Genomic DNA, 21,994 nt, shown 5'->3' on the forward strand with positions numbered 1-21,994 from the left:
GCAGGCAGACATAAATGTCTACAGATAGAGGTTTTTGCATCGTCTTGAAACTTAAATAATTACAAGGTTGAAAATGTAAAAGTGTTTAACTATGTTATGACTTCCAGTTCTACACAAACATCAGATAGATAAGTACTTCTGACTCAAAGATGTTAAAAGGTATGTTAGTTGCTGTTAGCCTGGGAAGTGAAGGCAGGTGTCACACACTGATGTAATCTGAGCTAACCCAGCATTAATGTTGTTTATTACTTTCAGACCTGTCTCATAAAAAGACCTTTGCATTTGCATGTTAGTTGTGTCTCTGTATCTGACAACATCCACTCATCTGTATTTGCCTTGCTAATAGCAAGGACCTAGGGAAATGTAAAATTGTTTACATATAGATGGGAATATAGTATATCTGTCTGGTTGGCAGTGCTCTGAGTATCAGGCATCTCTGCATTTAATGTTGATTTAAAGCCCTATATTCAAGGTTTGATCACTTCTATTTTGTACCTTATTCTAATATTATATTTGTTTTGTTTGAATTATTCTGTTCTGTTGGAGTTTTAAGAGTGCCCCCTCCCACTTGCCCAGTCCTTGTTTGTGTTCTTAAATTTGGTGGCTTTTGAGTTGCCTGCCCCTATTATAGGTCTCATTTTGGACACTCCTCTCAGTTCCATCCCATCATCTTATTCTACTGGGTAGAGAGAGCATTTGGGAAGCCCCCCCTTGGTTTCCCAAACATAAATAATTGTGTTTCATCCCTTCCCACTTAACATATTACAATAATTCTACTGTATTTGTGTTGTTTCCTACTTTATTAGTTTATTTTGCCTTTGCTGCCTGTGCTTAAAAGTACTCAATTGCACTTATTTTTTTGCATTTATTACTGCTTGTTAGCAGACTGATTAAATTGTCACTGATATTCTAAGCCTTTTGGTTTAATCACTTGGGCTTCAAGCCAGTTATTGTACATTAAGAAGGTTTGTGGTCCACACTCTTGTGGAGGGAGAGGGTAAAGTATGCCCTTCTGAGATGGGAATTGCTGGTTAAAGGCTTATTGTGCCTGGTTATTTGCACTGTTTCTTTCTGAAATTGGTGCACCTTGTTTGCTGTAGCATAGACTAGATTCAGACCTGCTGAATCTAGCTTTGTTTGTATAACTTGAGCACTAGTGCAGACCATCTTGTTTGGAGAGGATTCCCCTGCACCCTAGTGGCAGGTGTGCACAGTTAGAACCTGTCTGATTGAAGACAGCTGGAACAGGGCTCAGTTTTGAGCTTTTTTATTGGTTAATTTGTTAATTTATTAAAATCAGTTTGCTCTTCTTTGCTACTGTTATATTTAAGTGTGAAACTGTTCTCTTGTGTTAAATTGACCTAAACAGAGTTGAAATATCTTTACCATAGTCTGGTTACAGGTTTTGCTGTATTCAGATTTGTTTGTGTGATTCCTGTGTTTCCTGCTACACCATCTTGTGTTGACCAGGGCCTGCTTGCACTTAATGGGAGTAAGTGAACTGGTCTGGCACAGGGTGTTGAGCTAAAAGCTCAGGGACAAGGGTTGGTTGGTCAATTCCAGTGTCTCTATTTTACCTTTGTTTTTGTGATATTTAAACCAGAATCTGTGTGGGTTTGTGTTTGTTTGCCTGTTGCACACCACCACTGTGCTGTTTTAACCCTTTGAGAGGTATCTCAGTTGCATTTATTCCCTTACCAGCACTCCTGTGTGAGTGAGGCCCTTGCCTACAGCTACTGTACTGATTTTATCTAGCCATGCTCACACCTATAGGTACTCTCCTCAGATAGTAGCCCCTCTACTATCCCTGACCTCTGTTCCAAAGATTATGATAACCATGGATGGACAATGTGAGGCAATGTAGCAACTGCCTGATGTACACAGACAACCCTCTACTACTACCACCTAAGAACATAATATGTGAGAGATGCACTAACATTACAAACCTAGGATCCTTGCTGTCTCAGTCAAAAGCTAGTACACGATTGACAGAACATGATGCTTTGCCACAGATGGCATTCATCTGTCTCCCCTGGTCTTTAGGCTTCTGGCAAAGGCTCCTGCCTCCCCCATAGTGCCTTTTTTAGCAAAGTCATGACCACAATATTACCAACATGAATAATTCATATACACAAAATTAAAGGTCATGCTGCTAAATGCTAGGATTTTTAGCATGAAACTGCACTCACTACAAGCATTCCTTGCCCTGGAGGATGCTGACATTTGTGCAGTCACTTGAACCTGGTTCAAAGCTGTGGAAAGCACCACAGCCTTACCAGGTTACCCATCCTACCATACTTTCAGACACAAAATGAAGGGCTACAAAGCCAAATGAGGTGGAGTTCCAATATTTATCAAAGACATACACACCTCCAGGCTGGTCAAACAGTATGAAGCACAGAAGACACTGTAAGATCAGTTAATTATTGACAAAACACACGTTCAATTCATACCTAGCTACAGACCCCTAACCATGACTCAGGACACCCACTCCACCTATCTGGACTTACCTCAGTCTATCAAGATTCAACCCACTACCCTGATCCTAGGTGACCTTAACTACCCAACCATAGAGTGCAGGACCTATCCAAACATGAATGGCCAGAGATTCCACAATGTCATCACTGGCAATGCATTGGATCAGCTGGTCAACACCCCTATGAGAAGTGAAATTATCTTATAGCTGGTCATAAACAACATGTGTAGCCACTGTAGCACTCCTATAGTGTCATCCTTCTTGGTAAGATCCCACCATAAAGGGATCACTTTTGAAGCCACAATCTCCCCTTACACCCCCCTCCTCCTTTGTCAGGTTCACATAAAAAACATGTTCAAAGCTGACTAAATTCTCCTCAAAGCAGGTATAAGGAGCTGCACAGCCACCATCCCTTCAGTTGGAACTAGCACTAATGTCCAAGCCTACACCAGTAATATATATATGAGCATCTACGTAGCTGTATGGACTCAGCAATACCTGACAGCACCAAATCATCTTCCTCAAGGAAGAGTAAACCTGTCTGGTGGACAGCAGCAATAAACAAAGTGTATCACAGAAGGAGGTAATTGCTGTCCAGGGCCAAGAAGGAGCAGGTGCCAAGTTTGAAGCAATCTCTCCTTTGTTTGAACAAGCAAATAAGGTCACTGGCGAAATCCTGTAAGGCTAACATCAAGTCCAAATTGGCCACATCCACAAAGGACAATTACCCAAATCCGCTCTAAACTGGTGGTCAATAACACCACATACACAAACATCATAGATATAGCCAACCTGCTGGCAGACAGGTTCAGTGAAACTGCCCCCCATCAATAAACCAGGACATCCCCAGCACCTGACCTCTCCCCTTATCACCATGGGCAGGTCCTTAATGCCCTCTCAAAGGCAAAAAATAAAGTCTCCATGGGACCCAATAATATCCCTGCCTGTATTCTACATGAAGTGAGGCATGAGCTCTCAGCTCCATTAGACACCCTATTCAACCACAGCATGAGCACTGGCTTCATCCCAGCTGCATGAAGGATAGCCATTGTCAGCCCCCTACATAAATGTGGAGCACCCACAGACTCAGGCAATTATAGGCCTATCAGCCTAAATACCCTGATCTGCAAGGCCATGGAATGCATTATCATCAACCTTATAAACAAGGACATTGGCAACCTCTAACCATTGCACCCCACACAGTTTGGTTTTGTCAATGGGAGATAACAGCTGTTAAATATGGCTGACATCATCAAAACATTCACCAAAGCCACAGACAAGGGGAAGACGGTGCACAGTGCCTACCTTGACCTAGCCAAAGCATTTGACACTATTCCACACTCAGGCATAATACATAAACCCTCCCAGCTAGGTATCAGCACGTATGTTACCAGATGGGTAGGTAACTGGCTCAATGATAGAACCCACTCAGTCAAAGTAGGGGAACCCACCTCTAGTAGTAGACCCGGAATGAGTTGTGTACCCCAAGGATCTGTCTTGGGGCCTCTACTGTTTGGCATATACTACAACTAGTGGTCTGTGGCTGACCAAGTGTGCAGATGACTGCAAGCTGGGTGCTGTGTTACATTCCCCTAGTGATGTGAATATCCTCCAAGAGGGCCTTACCCAAAATCATGACTAGTGCCAAATTCATGGCCACAAAATGAATGCCAAGAAATGCATCATTATCCCCTTCAGGGAAATTGTCATCCCAGATACTTATGATATTAATAACACTGTACTAAGCATGCAATCAGTTGTGTGGGATATGGGAATTCAGGTTGATAGCAACCTGACTTTTGACCACCACGTTGTCTCCGTTGTAGAAAAGGCTGTCTACATAGCCCAACTCATAAATTAGGTTATTTCATCCAGGAACAAGGAGGTCATAACATCCGTGTACTCCTCCCTTATTAGACCCATTATTGAGTACAATGCCCCTGTCAGCATGTAACTTACCATGCACATTCAGCGATTAGAGAGACCAAAGAGGTTCCTGATCTGGAAAATCCAGTATCTCTAAACACCTATCCTATACAGATAGGCTAAAAGCCCCGTCCCTCTACTCAGTCTCATACAGACTGCTCAGATGTGACCTGTGTCTGGCATACAAGGCCATGTCTGACCCAGCCTTGATGGAGTTGCTGCATATCCGTAAGACAAGCTAAACTTGCACAACCTGCACACATGGCCTTAACCTGATCTGTGACATGAATAGAACTTCTTTGCAGAATAGATTTATGCCCCAAAGATGCTGCTGACAGTGGAATACAGTCCCTCTCCATGTCATGCAGGCCTCTTTAAGAGGAACCTGGATGACTGGATGGGAAACAGAACATACACCCCTGGGATCCCACCTGTGTCCCTGCTGGACAGGGGAAATAGGTGCTGACTTTGAAGGTACATGAGCAAAAGTCTTGGATAGGCCTATAAGGGCCTCCAGACCAATAGCCTAGTATCATCCTATGAACCTATGGACCTATTACTGTAGATGTTTGCTGTAATTATTTCAGACTGTCCTGCAATGTTATAACCACGTCTTCAAAATGCTGAATACAGTACCACAAAAGACCAGGAAATGTTACCTTCCAAATAATAATTTAACATAGCAGAGTAAATTCCTTTAGTTAGTAACAATGAATAAAATCTCTTTTAGCATCTCCTGCCATGTTGTTTGAAATTATTCCCTGTGAGTCTGAACTCTGTAGTTACTGTATTGATTGAGTATTGTCTTGTTCCTTTATTAGTTATTATTAAATATAGGCAAACCTTGTAATTGTGTCTGGTCTGTATAGAACTAAATAAGCTCTTAGTGCATTTGCATGTGTATTCGGTGACACTGTGTAGTCCACTCCAATAAGCTTGGTCTTGGTCACATTTACCATTTGGCTAATAGGCATGTCACACAGTAGGATTTGTCACCCTTTGTAAGGGCTTTACAGCAGCTGATAAAGAGCTGGATTGTGGCAGTCAGAACTACCATTATGTGTAGGCAAAAGGGGCCATAGCTGGTAAAGCTGTGCCAGCCTTTCCCAGGAGTGTGTGTGTGGGTGATTCATGAATCAAATCTCAAAGTGTGTGTCAGCTACTTGGGCAGGGACATCAAGCACAGGTTGGACAGAGAGGTCGATGGATGTTTTTGCTTGGGTGCTCTGCTGAGATGTTAACCATATAGCTGCACCAGTGGGGAGTCTTACTGGGGATCTGGAGGGAGAGGGAGAAACCATCCCAGACTGACTGTGATCTCTGTATGCTCTGAAGAGTAAATGTACTTTACTGTATGTGTACTTGTCATCCTCCCATTGGGTACATCCCTCACTGGTGGTAGTAGTGAGGTTTGAGGCTCCTTGATTACTGGGCCAGTGCAGGGACATCATACTGACAGTACGTACTGGTAGATACAGCTGGAATATCACATCATGTACCATCCTTAAGCCTGTCTTAGTCTGCCAATGTCATACAGGATTATTTCACAGATTGTCCAGGTCTCCCTGACCACTCCTGACATATTCTGGTTAGGTCAGTGTGTACGCCATACCTGTATCTGAATGTCTGACACCTACGGCTAGCATACCTGGACAGCCCCTGCAGCAGAACAGCAGGGTATAGGTACTAGTAGTGGGGGGATCCTGGCTCTGGCTCAGCAGCAGTGCATACATACTGAGCATGCAATGTAAGGGAATGGATACAGTACCAGATATTCATGTACCATTACTGTGTCCTCAGGGGTCTGGCATGTCAAAGACACATTCCCCAAACTCTGTGGATGACCATCATGTATTTTTCAGCTAGTGTGCAGGACTACACATTTGTCTGGCAGGGGTGTCTACATCTATCAGGCACATGTACACATTTTGCAAAACTCTGGCTACTGCAGATGTCAGACACCTAATGAGGAGGTCACCCTACACCACATATGCACGGCTCTCTGTTAGTGTGTACCACAGATGTTCCTGGAATGTCCACATGCACCTGTAGTAGCACTCACCTATTTGTCAGATGTAGGCTAAATGACATGTTACAGTAACGTTGCCCATAGGGAACACCCAGCGTTTGATGGCAGTGATGTCTGTGGATACATAACAACACAGTCTGTCACAGCAGTCAGGTCATGTCTGGTAGTCCTGGTACCACCTCAGGTTACTAGGCTATGGGCCATGAGCATACATACACCTAGCCCACATGTTAGCACATGCATATGCAAGGTAGCAGCTGATGTCCCTGTCTAACAAGGACACAGGTGGTACCCCAAGGGTGTATGTGCTGTTAACCATCCAGGTGACCAGGTTATGCCTGCAAAGGTTTAGGTAGCTATCCTGCCTGATGAGGACAGGGTGCCCATTCCACCACAGGTTGCTTGTGTGTGATACACATGTGAGCTGTCCATGGGGCAGTGCAGGTCACTTGTCGGGTTGAGTGTGTGTGTTACCACAGTGGAGCAGGGCTTGCAGTTGTGCAGCAGTGACAGCAATGTGGGGTTTGTGATTGTACATGTCACAGTGACATAACTCCTGAGGAGTATGTATGACACTAAGTAGAGGGTTGGCATTAGAGCCTAATACCACAACAGGCCATTCCACATCTACACTGGAAAGCATGCTTATATTAATGTTAATTTTACATTTTTATATTAATGTTACTTTTATTTACCAGTGTAGTTACTGACATTTGCAAGGAACACGTGCCAGATATCAAGAAATATAAAACAGATGTATTTAATATTTGTCAAAAAGGTCAGGTTTAAGCATAGCTGAGCAGTTTTGCACAGCATGGCATGGTGCTCAGCACTGCTTAAATGAATTATGAGGTATATACAGCAGTCTAACAGCAGATCCTCACTGGCTGTATAGTTAGGGCACCAGCACTTGTACATTAGGTGCAAGGGTCAAATCACGATCATTCAGCTTTTAACATCTTATAGGGAAATGTTGCAAATGTTTTTATTTGTTTTGTATTTATTACAATATGTTAACTGTGGTGGTCCAGCTTGACCAGAAGCCTATTTGCAGTGGAGACACGAGTATAAAAGCCCCAGTTACACACGTGTCCAAAACTATTACAGTTACAGGAACAGATAATGTAATTAAATGCATAAGTTTAGGAGATACAGTATAATAAAATAGATGCACCTAAGAATGAAGTAACATTACTGAACAATTAGGTACAATATTGTTGTATATATCTAAGCAGTAATTAGCTTGCAATGTGAAGTTAAGGCCAGCAACAAAATAATTAGACCTGGCAAGTCTCAAACCCAGGACCCTCTGCACCAAAGTCACAGCACTGCACCAGTATGCCAAGTCAGCTGTGTCCATTTAGTGTTTATTTTAAAATATATCATGCAGTGCAGTGATGTAACATTAGGGAAAAATATCCCGGTATCAAGTATTGAACCCAGGACCCTCTGCAACAAAGTCATAGCACTGCACAATTATGCCAAATCAGCTATGGGTATTTAGTGTTTATTTTAAAATATATCATGCATTGCAGTGATGTAACATTAGGGAAAAAATATCCCCCTACCAGGTATTGAACCCAGGATAGGCCAAATAAGCTGTCGATATTTAGTGTTCATTTTTAAATTATAACTTGCAGTACAATTCTGTAGCATTAGGGGAATAACTACACCCCTACCAGGTATTAACTCCAGGACTCTCTGAACCAGAGACACCAACACACCAGTACGACAACTAAGCTGTAGGGAATTACCCCTGTTCCTGTGTGTGTGTGTATATATATATATATATATATATATATATATATATATATATATATATATATATATATATATATATATATATATATATATATATATATATATATCATAAGTCACAGTGATGTAACAATAGGGATAACATACATCTCCGCCAAACATAGAAAAGTACAGTTGTGTACACTTACCATAAATGTAGATATTCGAGTATATTCACTGCTGCAGTCATTACATTTGGGTAATCTGCTGGCAGTTTGACCTCAGGCAGCCTGTATATCAAAGTCTTGGGTCCTGCGTCAGTTGCTGTCTCCTCTTCCATGACGCCAGGCTGTCAGGAGTATAAAACAAGCAGGCGACGCCATTTTCTTCAGTTTTTCTTGCCCCAGATGTCAGGTGCCCCCCAAAATGGGGAGCAAAATATATATATACATATATATATATATATATATATATATATATATATATATATATATATATGTATATAAACAGTAAATATATATAAATGCACCTTTGGAAACATAAACTTTACCTTCATATCAAAAGCAAATACACCACAAAGGCTTTTGTGTATAGTGAAGGAAAGAAAAGGGTATAGAAAGGGGGATGGCGGGTGGGTAACCAGGACTGCAACAGTGAATACACTCGAACATCTACATTTACAGTAAGTGTACACAACTGTACTATGTTCTTCGTGTTTCACTGTTGCAGTCATTACATTTGGGTAGAATCCCAAAGCTATGGATGGGAGGCTAGAACTAAATAGCATTAGGAGTGGCTATAAGGCCCTGCAGAACTGCAGTGGCAAAGCCTGCCCTGAACTTAGGGAAGAGGGGAAAATGATAATGCTTTGTAAAAGTATGAACAGAGCTCCAAGTAGCAGCTTCTAGAATGTCTTTGGTTGGCACTCCTCTGAGAAAAGCTGCTCAGATAGATGCAGCCCTGGTGGAATGTGACATGATTCCCTTTGGCACCGGTTTACCATGATGCAAGTAGCAGAAACGAATACAGTGGCTTATCCACTTTGAAATAGTCTGCTTTGAAATGGCCTTCCCCTCTGATCCTGCACTAAATCCCACCAATAGCTGCTCAGACTTTCTTAGAGACTTGGTCCTGTTTAAGTAGAATCTTAGCTGTCTGTGTACGTCCAAGGAATGCAGAATCCGCTCCCCATTGTTATGCGGATTTGGATAAAAAGTTGGTAGATGAATAGTTTGGTTAAGAGCCACACTGGATACCACCTTAGGCATAAAGGAAGGATTGGTCCTGAGGGACACTCTGTCCGGGTAAAATGTAATAAAAAGGCTCCACCGCTATGAGGGCCTGTAGTTCTGAAAAGTACAGTTTTGTACCTACCATAAATGTAGATGTCCGATAGATATGCAACTGCAGTCCTGACATATGGGTTGTCCTGCCTCAGGCAGCCCTTCGGTCGGCCAGATTCCAAAGTCTGGGTCCAGCGTCGGCTGATGTCGCCTCCTCCCTGACGTCAGAGCGGCTGGGGTATAAAAGCATCAGCCAACACCATCTTCTCCAGTGTTTCTTGCCCCAGATGCAAGGTGCCCTCCAAGGAAGGCTAAATTTAGAGAATGGATAAAAAATTCCATACATGCACAACAGTAATAAACAGATACACCATAACAGATATCCCCAGCTAATTTGAAAAAGGGGGAAGTGGACCCAAAAAAGAGGATTACAGAGGGGTAGGAGGGAGGGAAAACCTGACTGCAGTTGCATATCTATCGGACATCTACATTTATGGTAGGTACAAAACTGTACTATGTCCTTCAAGAATGCAACTGCAGTCCTGACATATGGGTTGAATACCATAGCCAAGCTGGGGGTGGTAGGATCTAAGATAAGGATGGTGTAGCTAAAATGCCCTGCAGGACTGCAGAAGCAAAGCCTGCTCAGGATCTGGAATATAAAGGCAGGTTGTAGTGTTTGGAAAATGTATGCACGGAGCTCCATGTAGCAGCTTCTAGAATGTCCTTTGTAGCCACCTCCTCTTAGAAAGGCTGTGGAGGTGGCTGTAGCTCTGGTGGAGTGTGGCCTGATATTGGCTGGTACACTTTTTCCATGGAAAGAGTAGCAGAATCTGATGCAGTTTCCAATCCATTTTGAAATTGTTTGTTTGGAAATTGCCTTTCCTTGTACTCCAGCAGTGTAAGCTACAAACAGTTGGTCAGACTTTCTGTTGGCCTTTGTTCTGTCCAAGTAGTAGCGCAATTGTCTGTGAATGTCCAAAGTGTGCAGAAGCTTTTCTCCTTTATTTTGAGGATTGGGAAAGAAAGTAGGCAGGTGTATTGCTTGATTCAGAGCAACCCTGGATATCACTTTTGGCATGAATGAAGGATTGGTTCTTAAAGAGACTCTGTCCTGATGGAAAATGAGAAATGGAGGTACTGCCATGAGGGCCTGTATCTCCGAGACTCTTCTTACTGAAGTAATTGCCAACAGGAGAACTGTCTTCCAGGATAAAAATTGCAATTCTGAAGATGCTGCTGGCTCAAAAGGAGGAAGAGTTAATTTTTCCAAGACGAAGTTGAGGTCCCATGCAGGCACTGGTGGTTTTCTTGGAGGTTTGATATTCTTAATCCCTCTTAGAAACTGTCTTAGCAAAAGATGTGAAAACACAGGTGGATCACAGTTGTATTTTGCTGAAATTGCTGATGCGTGTATTTTTATGGAAGAATATGAAAGGCCATTGTGAAGCATTTCTGCCAAGTATTCTAATATCTGTGGGATGCTCATTACTGATGCATCCTGACCCTTGTTGGCATTCCAGATGTTGAATCTCTTCCATTTGGCTGAATAAGTTTTTCTGGTGGAAGGCCTGCGTGCTTCCAGTAAGATCTCTTGAACTTTTCGGAGAGAGAGATATGGGGAGAAGTCATGGAACCCTCCAAGCTGCCAGTTGTAATGCTTGCAGGTTGGGATGAACAGTCCTGTAATTGTGCTGAGTTATAAGCAGAGGCCATTGAGGCAGGGGCCACGGCTTGGTACGAGTTATGCTCCTTAGTAATGGATACCAGTGCTGTCTTGGCCAGTCTGGAGCTATCAAAATACCTTTCAGTTGGTCTGCCTTGATCTTCAGCAACACCTTGGTCATTAATGGCAGAGGTGGGAATGCATAGATTGTTAGAGAATTCCAGCTGAAGGAGAGAGCATCCATTCTCCAGGCTTGAGGATGGTGTGTCCTTGAGCAGAACTTCTTCAGATGATGATTGAGGTGTGAGGCAAAGAGATCTATGCCCGACCTTCTCCATGTATGAGTTATTTGTGAAAAAATGTCTGGATGCAACATCCATTCGTGCGGGTCCATAATGTTTCTGCTCAGACTGTCCACCAGAACATTGTCCTTGCCTGGAACAAACTGGGATTGCAACTGTATGTTCAGTTTCAGGGACTTTTCCCAAAGAGTCATTGTTAGTCTACAGAGGGGGTAGGAATGGGTGCCTCCCTGTTTGTTTATGTACCACATAACAGTGGTGTTGTCTGTCTTTATTAACAGATGACCTTGCTGTAGAAATTTTCCGAAGGCCTCGATTGCATGAATCACCGCCAACATCTCTTTTTGATTGATGTGCAGATGCAATTCCCGGGGTGTCCATTGCCCTTGAATGCATCTGCCCTCCATGTGCGCCCCCCATCCATGATCTGAGGCGTCTGTTGTAATGGTTTGGCTTGCTTGAGGTTTGTTGAAAGACATGCCTTTGTTTAGCTGGCTTGCTTGTGCCCACCACAAAAATTCCTTTTGTAGACATGGAATGAGTGGAATAATTGCTTCTAAGTTGTGGCTGTGTTGAGACCATAAACTTTTTAGGTACCATTGTAGTTTTCGCATGTGTAGTCTTGCCTGTGGAATCAGAAGAATGCAAGATGCCATGAAACCCAGGGCCTGCAGGATTTTGCTTGCAGTCATCTGGGTGCGCTTTGCTAGGCTTTTGAAGTAATCTGGTAATTGTTCCTGTTTCTCTTCTGTGAGGAAAGCCATTTGTGAGTTTGTGTCCAGTTTGGCCCCTAGAAAAATTATTTGTTGGGATGGCAGTAGTCTTGATTTTTGATTGTTGACTGTGTATCCCAAAGCCTGTAGTAAGTGAATGACATAGTTCAAGTTTCTTATCAAGGCTTGCTTGCTGTCCGCTTGTATAAGGCAATCATCCAGGTAAGGGTATATTTGTATAGTACAGTTTTGTACCTACCATAAATGTAGATGTCCGAGAGGAATGCATCTGCAGTCTTTACAAATGGGTTGTCCTGTCATCAGGCAGCCCCTCGGTCGGCTGTATTCCAAAGTCTGGGTCTGGCTTCGGCTGGTGTTGCACTTCACCCGACGTCATTGCGGCAGTTATTCGGGTATAAAGGCATCAGCCGATGCCATTTTCCTCAGTGTTTCTTGCCCCAGATGCCAGGTGCCCTCTTGGATGGCTAAATTTGGATAAATGCCAAAGTTTCCAAATAGTAGAGAGCAAACACACAAAATAAGCATGTATGTACATATATACAAACAAATACACCATAATAGATCCCCCCCAAGCTTGCTGAAGATTGGTAAATACCCTAGGAGTACCTCAGAGGGGAAGGAGGGTGGGTAATCCTGACTGCAGATGCATTCCTCTCAGACATCTACATTTATGGTAGGTACAAAACTGTACTATGTCCTTCAAGGATGCATCTACAGTCTTTACAAATGGGTAGAATACCATAGCTAAACTAGGGGAGGAGGAAATGAGAATAGATTATGGTGTAGTCAGGATCCCTTGCAAAACAGCAGTGGCAAAGCCAGCACGGGATCTAGAGTATAGAGGTAAGTTATAATGCTTGGCAAATGTATGCACGGAGGTCCAAGTAGCAGCCTCTATAATGTCCTTGGTAGCCACTCCTCGTAAGAAAGCTGTGGTAGTGGCTGTAGCCCTTGTGGAGTGAGGCCTGATGTTCTCTGGAGTTTTCTTTCCATGGTAGGAGTAACAAAATCTAATGCAATTTCCTATCCATTTGGAGATTGTCTGTTTAGAAATTGGTTTTCCTTCCTTTCCTGTTGCATATGCTACCAGAAGCTGGTCAGTTCTTCTATTATTTTTTGTCCTGTCCAGGTAGTAGCGCAATTGTCTGTGTACATCCAAGGTATGTAAGAGCTTTTCTCCCCTGTTCTGTGGGTTGTGGAAGAATGTAGGAAGGTGGATAGCCTGATTTAAAGAGACTCTGGATACCACCTTAGGCATAAACGTAGGATTTGTTCTCATGGACACTCTATCTTGATGGAAGATCAGGAAGGGCTGTACTGCCATTAATGCCTGTAGTTCAGAGACCCTTCTTGCTGAAGTTATTGCCAGCAGGAAAGCAGTTTTCCAGGATAAGTATTGTAATTCTGCTGTTGCTGCTGGTTTGAAAGGAGGTAGAGTCAGTTTTTCTAGCACAAAGTTCAAGTCCCATGCTGGCAATGGAGGTTTCCTGGGAGGTTTTACATTTTTAATTCCTCTCAGAAACTGTCTGAGCAGAGGATGCGAGAAGACAGGAGGATCCAAGCTGTATTCTGCTGAAATAGCTGATGCATGTATCTTGATGGAAGAATAGGACAGGCCTGTATGGAAGAGCTCCGCCAAGTACTCCAGGATGTTGGCTATGTTCACCAGTGTCACATCTTGCCCCTTTGCAGTACTCCAGATGAGATATCTTTTCCATTTTGCTGCATAATTCTTTCTTGTTGAAGGTCTAAGAGCCTCCAGGATTATGTCTTTAACCCTTTGGGATAAATTTGGGTTAATTGCTGTTATGTAATGTTCCAGGCAGTTAGCTGCAGAGTTTTTAGGTTTGGATGCAGGATGTTGTAGTTGTTCTGTGTTAGCAGTAATGGGATCAGGGGCAATGTCCATATTTGTTCCCGGGACATGCTCCTCAGCAGTGGATACCAATGTTGTCTTGGCCAGTCTGGGGCTATCAGAATGATCCTCGGACATTCCTCTTTGATCTTGAGAAGCACCTTGTGCATCAAAGGAAGAGGTGGGAATGCATATGCTGTCAGGCTTTTCCAACTGAAGGATAGGGAGTCCACCTTCCAAGCAAGTGGGTGGTAAGTCCTTGTGCAGAATTTCTTCAACTGGTGATTGAATGGGGATGCAAACAAGTCTATTTGTGGTAATCCCCATTCTCTTGTGATGGTTTTGAAGATGTCCGGATGCAGCATCCATTCGTGGGCATCTGTTGTAGTTCTGCTTAATATGTCTGCTAGAATGTTTTCCTTCCTGGTACATAAATTGCCTGTAACTGAATGTTGTAGCTCAGAGCCACATCCCATAGGTCCAGTGCCAGCCGGCATAGAGGGTATGAGTGTGTGCCTCCCTGTTTGTTGATGTACCACATAACTGTGGTGTTGTCTGTCCTTATCATCAATTGGCCTTCTTGGAGAAAAGGTCTGAATGCCTGGATTGCCAATTTTACTGCCATCATTTCTTTTAGATTTATGTGTAGATGCAGCTGGTCTTGAGTCCATAGGCCTTGAATGCACTTGCCCATCATGTGTGCCCCCCAACCGAGGTCTGAGGCATCTGTCGTGATGGTTTGTCTTGGTTGACTTTTGCAGAAGGGCAATCCTGTGTTTGATTGACAGGCCTGAGCCCACCATAGGAACTCTTGCTTTAGGCATAGGATCATTGGAATTTTGGTTTCTAGGCTGTGCTTGTGCTGGGACCACAAATTCTTCAGGTACCACTGTAGTTTTCTCATATGCAGCCTGGCATGAGGGACCAGTATTATGCAGGATGCCATGAAGCCTAGAGCTTGTAGCACTTTTCTTGCAGTTAGATGGTTCTGCTTTGTTAATGCCAAGAAGTAGAGAGGAAGTTGCTCTTTCTTTTCTGCAGTTAGAAATGCCATTTGTTTTGATGTGTCCAGTTCTGCACCCAGAAAGGTTATTCTTTGGGATGGAATCAGCCTTGACTTTTTTGTATTGACTGTATATCCCAGGGCTTGCAGCAGGTAGATGACTCTTTGTAAGTCTTCTGTTAGTTTGTTTTGTTGTCCGCTTGTATCAGGCAGTCGTCCAGGTAGGGATAGATTTGAATCCCCTGAAGTCTGCAATGAGCGATTACTGATGCCAGGCATTTCGTGAACACTCTGGGCGCAGTAGATAAGCCAAAGGGCAATGCTGAGAATTGATAATGCTCTGATCCTGCAAGAAATCTGAGGTATCTTCTGCAAATTGGTCTTATGGGGACGTGCAGGTATGCCTCCTTGAGATCTAGAGTTACCAGCCAAGACTCCTTGCCCAGCATGGGAAGAAGCTGCTGTAGGGTCAGCATTTTGAATTTTGGAACAATGAGGAATGTGTTTAAAGCGGACAGGTCTAGAATAGGCCTCGATTTGTTTTCTTTTCTTGGTACCAGGAAGAGTCTGGAATAAAATCCCTTCCCTTGCTCCATAGATGGTACCTTTTCCACAGCTCTCATTCTTAATAATTGAGATATTTGCTTTAGAGCTTCTGTCCTTTGAGTAGGTGGTAGGTTTGGCATTCCTCTCTTTCCTGGTAGAGTATGGAAATGGAACCTGTAACCTTGGTCTATAGTTTGCAAAATCCATTTTTCTCTTGTAATGCAGTGCCAGTTTCTTGAAAATAATGTTAGCTTTCCGCCTAAGGGTGCTTCTAGTTGTTCCCTGGTAGGCGGTGTCACCGTCAAGTCACTGTGATTGAGTTGTTGTAGTGGTGGTGGCTGTATCCGTGCCTTGTTGGTTGTTACCCTGCCATTGGCGACCCCTGTAGGCACCTCTGGATTGGTTTCTGCCTCTAGAGCGCCTATTCCTGCCTCTTTGTGCCTTAGAGGAGTCCGGAAAGGACCAATTCTTGGAGGGCCAGTTCCTGCTAAACCTTGGAGGTTGAACTTGTAAGAAATCTTTCACTGTTTGCACAGATTTTGCTTTCACTTCCATCTTTTTTAGTACCTGCTGTGCGGGGGCACCAAATAAATTGACCTTGTCCATAGGTGCATCCAAAAGCTTAGATTTGACATGGTCTGGTAATGCCTGTTCTTTCAACCATGCATGCCTCCTGATAACTGTGCCAGTCATGGCTGATCTAAAGTAAGCCTCCAGTGCATCATAGCCACATTTTAAAGAATGGTTACTAACCTGCTGTATGTTATGTACCATTTCTTGAACATACTTTTTATCTAAAGATTCTTCAGAGGACAGCTTTTTAGTCAACTGGTCAAGCATAAACTCTTGATATTGAATCATATGGAATTGGCAGTTCAAAGCTCTAGCTGACAAAGTAGCAGAGGTGTAAACTTTTTTACCCCATCTCTCTAAGGACGTGGATTCCCTTTCAGAGGGGAGGGGGTTTTTAGAAGAAGTAGCTGCTACAGCTTTAGGGCCCTGAGAGATAGTCTCTGGGTCTGCAAAAGGAGCCTTATATAAGTGGTGATGAGTGTCCGGGACCCTGTAGTACCTATCGGGCTTAGCAGGAGCCGGAGGTAAAGTATCAGGAGCAGTGCAAGCATCATTAAATGCATCATCAACAACAGATAGAACTGGAGGTATAGCTAAAGGCCTATGCTGTGGCAAATGTAGAAAGGTCCTAAGCCTTTTTCTAGAGTCTGAGAAATCTTGGCCCTGCCACTGAAATTGTTCCCTCATAGCATGCAAGGTTTCCCCAAAGGAAAATTCCTCAGGAGGAGAGGCTGAAGGGATGGACTCCTCAGCATCAGAGTCTTCGTAAGGAGAATAAGAAGCCTCAGGAGGGTCTGTATGTTCTGAGTCATCAGAGGAATCATCTGTGGATACTGGCTCAGGGGGCTCTGCTCTAGGCCTCTTTTCTGCAGGAGGGAGAGAGGCCCTGTCTGGATGAGGCTGGGCACCACGAATTAAAGAAATGAGATCCTCAGCCAAAGAAAGCATATGGGAGCTGGTGCTGGGCCTGTGAGAGGGGGGCTTGGCAGGCACAGGTTTTGATGCTTTGGCCGCTTTAGCCCTGGCAAAGGCCATAATAGACATAGCTGGAGGAGGCCTAGCAGCTCCACGTGCAGGGGTAGAGATATCCAGGGGAATGGTGTCTGATAAATCCTGTGAAATCGCAACAGAAGGTTGGATTTCAGAAGCCGTTTCTACCAGGTTAGAAGAGGCCTCGGTAGAAGGCAAGTTATCAGCTGAAGAAAGAACCGCTTGCTCGGTTTCGGCCGAAACCCAGACACTCGTGGTTTGCTTAACCGCGGTTTCGGCCGAAACCGCGGACCGCGAGTGTTGGTCCTTTTCTTTGCGTTTTTTGGTTATTTGCGAAGTCGGAGGATCCGACGGCATAATGTAGGCAAAATCGAGCCGAAAATCTGTTCAGCAAAGTCCGGCGACGCCTAAGCGTCCGTCGGTTAAAAGAAGCACAGGCTAGACAAGCTGCTACGTCGTGGTCTGGGCCTAAGCCATGTATGCAATAGGAGTGGAAATCTTTATGAGGTATTTGTTTCCCACAAGATAAACAGTTATTAACTTTCTCTGACATCGGCTGAGGCAAGAAAGAGTCCCCAACGGGGTACTTAGCTTTATAGAAGTCTTCGAAGTAGTATTCGGTAGTAGAAATCTCTGGATCTGACCGACCGGCACTTGCGAACAGCTTCTGCTTCGGGTGCCACGCGGCAAGAAAGACTGAGGAAAATGGCGTCGGCTGATGCCTTTGTACCCGAATAACTGCCGCAATGACGTCGGGTGAAGTGCGACACCATCCGAAGCCAGACCCAGACTTTGGAATCCGGCCGACCGAGGGGCTGCCTGACGACAGGACAACCCATTTGTAAAGACTGCAGATGCATCCTTGAAGGACATCCCCTGAAGTCTGCAATGTGCAACTACTGATGCCAGGCATTTCGTGAATACTCTGGGTGCAGTAGATAAGCCAAAAGGCAATGCTGAGAATTGATAGTGCTCTGACCCTGCAAGAAATCTGAGGTATCTTCTGCAGCTGTGTCTGATTGGGACATGCAGGTATGCCTCCTTGAGGTCCAGAGTAACCAGCCAAGACCCCTTGCCCAGCATGGGAAGAAGTTGCTGTAATGTCAGCATTTTGAATTTTGGCACAATGAGAAAAGTGTTTAGAGCGGACAAGTCCAGTATAGGTCTCCATTGCTTTTCTTTTCTTGGAACAAGGAACAGTCTTGAGTAGAATCCCTGGCCTTGTTCCTGAGGAGGAACTTTTTCTATTGCCTTGATTTGTAGCAGTTTTGAAACTTGTATGAGTGCCTCTGCCCTTTGATTTTGTGGCAGGTTTGGCATGCCTTGCCTTGTTGGTAAGGTATGGAAGTGGAACCTGTAGCCTTTGTCTATTATGTCCAAAATCCATTTGTCCTTTGTTAAAACGTGCCAATTTTTTGAGAATAAAGATAATTTTCCGCCTAAAGGTGCTTCTCTTTGAGCCTTTGTCGGTGGTGTCAAAGTCAAGTCATTGTGATTGTCCCTGTGGAGCAGTGGAAGTCCCTGCGCCACTTCTCTGATTAGCAGGTTGCCATTGGCGGCCCCTGTAGGAGCCTCGGTATTGCCCTCTACCTCGAGCACGCCTGTTTTTCCCCTTTGGAACTTGTCTGTGTCTGGAAAGGACCAATTCTTCGAAGGCCAATTCCTGCTGAACCTTGGTGGCTGAACCTGGAGGAAATCTTTGACTGTTTGTACTGATTTAGCCTTTTCCTCTATTGATTTCAACACACCTTGTGCATTATCACCAAATAGCTTGTGTTTTTCCAGAGGAGCATCTAGAAGCTTTACTTTAACATGATCTGGCAATGCCTGTTCTTTCAACCAAGCATGTCTACGTATGATGGCCCCTGTCATAGCTGCCCTACATGAAGCTTCCAATGCATCATAACCACACTGAAGAAAATGATTGCTAACCTGCTGAGTATTATGAACCGAATCCTGCAAGGCCTTTCTATCTAAAGACTCAGGAGAGGCCAACTTTTTCTGAAAATCATCTAGCAAGAAATCCTGGTACTGAAACGTATGAAAAAGACAGTTAAGTGCCCTCATAGCAAGGGTGGTTGAGGTATAAACTTTTTTACCCCACCTCTCCAGAGACCTAGATTCCCTGTCTGCGGGCAAAGGATTTTTGGCTGTGGAAGTGGCCACTCCTTTGGGCCCCTGAGAAATAGTTTCTAGATCAACAGAGTGGGCCTTAAAGAGATGTTTATGAGTTTCAGGAACCCTGTAATATCTGTCTGGCTTGACAGGAGCAGGAGGAAGAGAATCAGGAGAAGTACTCAAGTCTGAGTACACATCATCCAATACATCTAACACTGGGGGTACAGCTAAAGGCCTGTGCTGGGGTAACTTAAGGAAAGTCCGAAGCCTTTTCCTGGAGTCAGAGAAATCCTGGCCCTGCCACTGAAAATGTTCTCTCATGGAGTGGAGAATTTCCCCGAAAGAAATATCCTCAGGAGGAGAGGCAGAGGGAATGGATTCATCAGGATCAGAATCCTCGTAGGCTGGGAAGAATTCTTCCTGGGAATCTGAATGGTCTGACTCACCAGAGGCTTCATCTGAGGAAAGGGTATCTGCCTGCTCAACCCTAGACCTTTTGTCTGAAGGCGGCTGAGAACCCCTTTCTGGATGAGCCTGAGAGCCCCTGATTAAAGAAATTAGATCTGCAGCTAAAGTCATGATCTGTTTATCAGAAGTGGAACCCTGTGAGAAAGATTTAGGAGGGTGAGACTTAGCCTGGCTGGCAGCCTTAGCACGTGTGTAGGCCTTGATGGACATAGACACAGGAGGCCTAGCTGCCCCACGTGCTGGAGTAACTTTGTCCACTGGTATGGTATCAGGCAAATCTTGGGCTTCGGTTTCAGGAGGAAAATCAACAACCGGCACCGGGGTAGCCTCCGGGACCAAAGTGCGCGGTAAAGCGGAGTCGTCGGCCTGGAGCAGTTGAATTACCGCCTCCGAAGAGACCGATGCACTCGCAGTAGGCTTTGGGGTGGTGTCGGTGGAAGTTGCGGGCCGTGAATGTCGGTCCCGGTCCTTCCGTTTTTTGGTTATATGTGCTGTTGGTATTTCCAAAGGCATGGTATAAGAGAAATTTCCCCCAAAAAAGTCTTCAGCAAATTCTGCTCGGCGCCTAAGTGTGCGCTTATTGAAGCAAGCACAGGCAGCACAGGCCGAGACGTCGTGGTCTGGGCCGAGGCAAGGAAGGCAGTAAGAATGGAAGTCCTTATGAGGTATTTGTTTACCACAAGACAAACAATTATTAGTTTTATCTGACATCGGCTGAGGCAAGAAAAGGTTCCCCAATGGGGTACTTAGCTTTTTGATGACTTCGGTATCTGAAAACACAGGAGCTGGCCGACCGGCACTTGCGAACTGCTTCTGCTTCGCACCGCTGCAAGAAAGACTGGAGAAGATGGCGTGGGCTGATGCTTTTATACCCCAGCCGCTCTGACGTCGGGGAGGAGGCGACATCAGCCGACGCCGGACCCAGACTTTGGAATCCGGCCGACCGAAGGGCTGCCTGAGGCAGGACAACCCATATGTCAGGACTGCAGTTGCATTCTTGAAGGACATCCCTTCTTGCTGAAGTGATTGCCAGAAGGAAAGCTGTTTTCCAGGATAAAAACTTTATATCCGCAGCAGCTGCTGGTTCAAATGGAGGCAGGGTGAGCTTTTCCAACACAAAATTGAGGTCCCATGCAGGGGTTGGTGATCTTCTGGGGGGGCCTTAAATTTTTGGCCCGTCTAAGATACTGTTTTAGCAGAGGATGAGAAAAGATGGGAGGCTCTGTGTTGTAATGAGCCGAGATGGCATAGGCATGGATTTTTATTGATGAAAAAGATAGGCCCTTGTCAAGCATCTCAGTCAAGTATTGTAAAATCTGGGGAATATTTGGCTTTGCTGTGTCCGTTCCTTGTGTTTGGCTCCAAGTGCAGAATCTCTTCCATTTATCAGCATAAGATTTTCTAGTACTAGGCCTTCTGGCTTCCAAAATGAGATCCATCACAGATTTACTGAGAGGAGTTGTTTGAATAATTACATAATCAGCCACACTGCCAGGTTCAGAGTTTGGAGCTGATTGTGCAGAATTTGATTGCTCTGCTGAGACAGTAGATGAGGTATTTGAGGCAAGTACCAAGGAGGTAGTTGAGACATATTCCTTAGAATTGGATAGCAGTGCTGGCGAGGCCAGTCCGGGGCAATTAGGATAATTTTTGTTTTTTCCGGTCTGACCTTTAGTAAGTCCTTGGGAAGAAGAGGCAGAGGAGGAAAGGCGTAGACTGTTAGGTTTTTCCAACTGAAGGATAGGGCATCCACTTTCCATGCTTGTCTGTGATAAGTCCTTGTGCAGAATTTGTCCAGTTGATAATTTTGGGCAATAGAACTATGTCCGGACCCCCCATTTCTCTGTTATCATGCTGAAGACTTGTGGATCCAGTTTCCACTCGTGAGGGTCCATAAGATTTCTGCTTAGGTCATCTGCCAGAGTATTTTGTTTTCCTGGCAGGAATTGAGCTTGAAGATGTACTTGGTAAGTCAAGGCTTTGTCCCACAATGCCATGGCTAGTCTGCAAAGGGGGTAGAAATGTGTACCCCCCTGCTTGTTTATGTACCACATAACCGTGGTGTTGTCCATCTTTACCAGTAGTTGTCCTGGATGAAGTAAGTCCTTGAAGGCTGTCATGGCATTCTGAACAGCTAACATCTCTTTCTGGTTGATATGCAGATGCATTTGTTTTGGGCTCTATATTCCCTGAACACATCTCCCCGCCAGGTGGGCCCCCCAAGCATAGTCTGATGCATCTGTAGTCAGGGTTTGGGTGGCAGGGGGTAGAGTGAAAGACCGTCCCAT

Source organism: Protopterus annectens, chromosome 10.part0 (genome assembly GCF_019279795.1).
Source record: "Protopterus annectens isolate FY-2018-M chromosome 10.part0, PAN1.0, whole genome shotgun sequence".
In the NCBI taxonomy this organism is placed as follows: Eukaryota; Metazoa; Chordata; order Ceratodontiformes; family Protopteridae; genus Protopterus; species Protopterus annectens.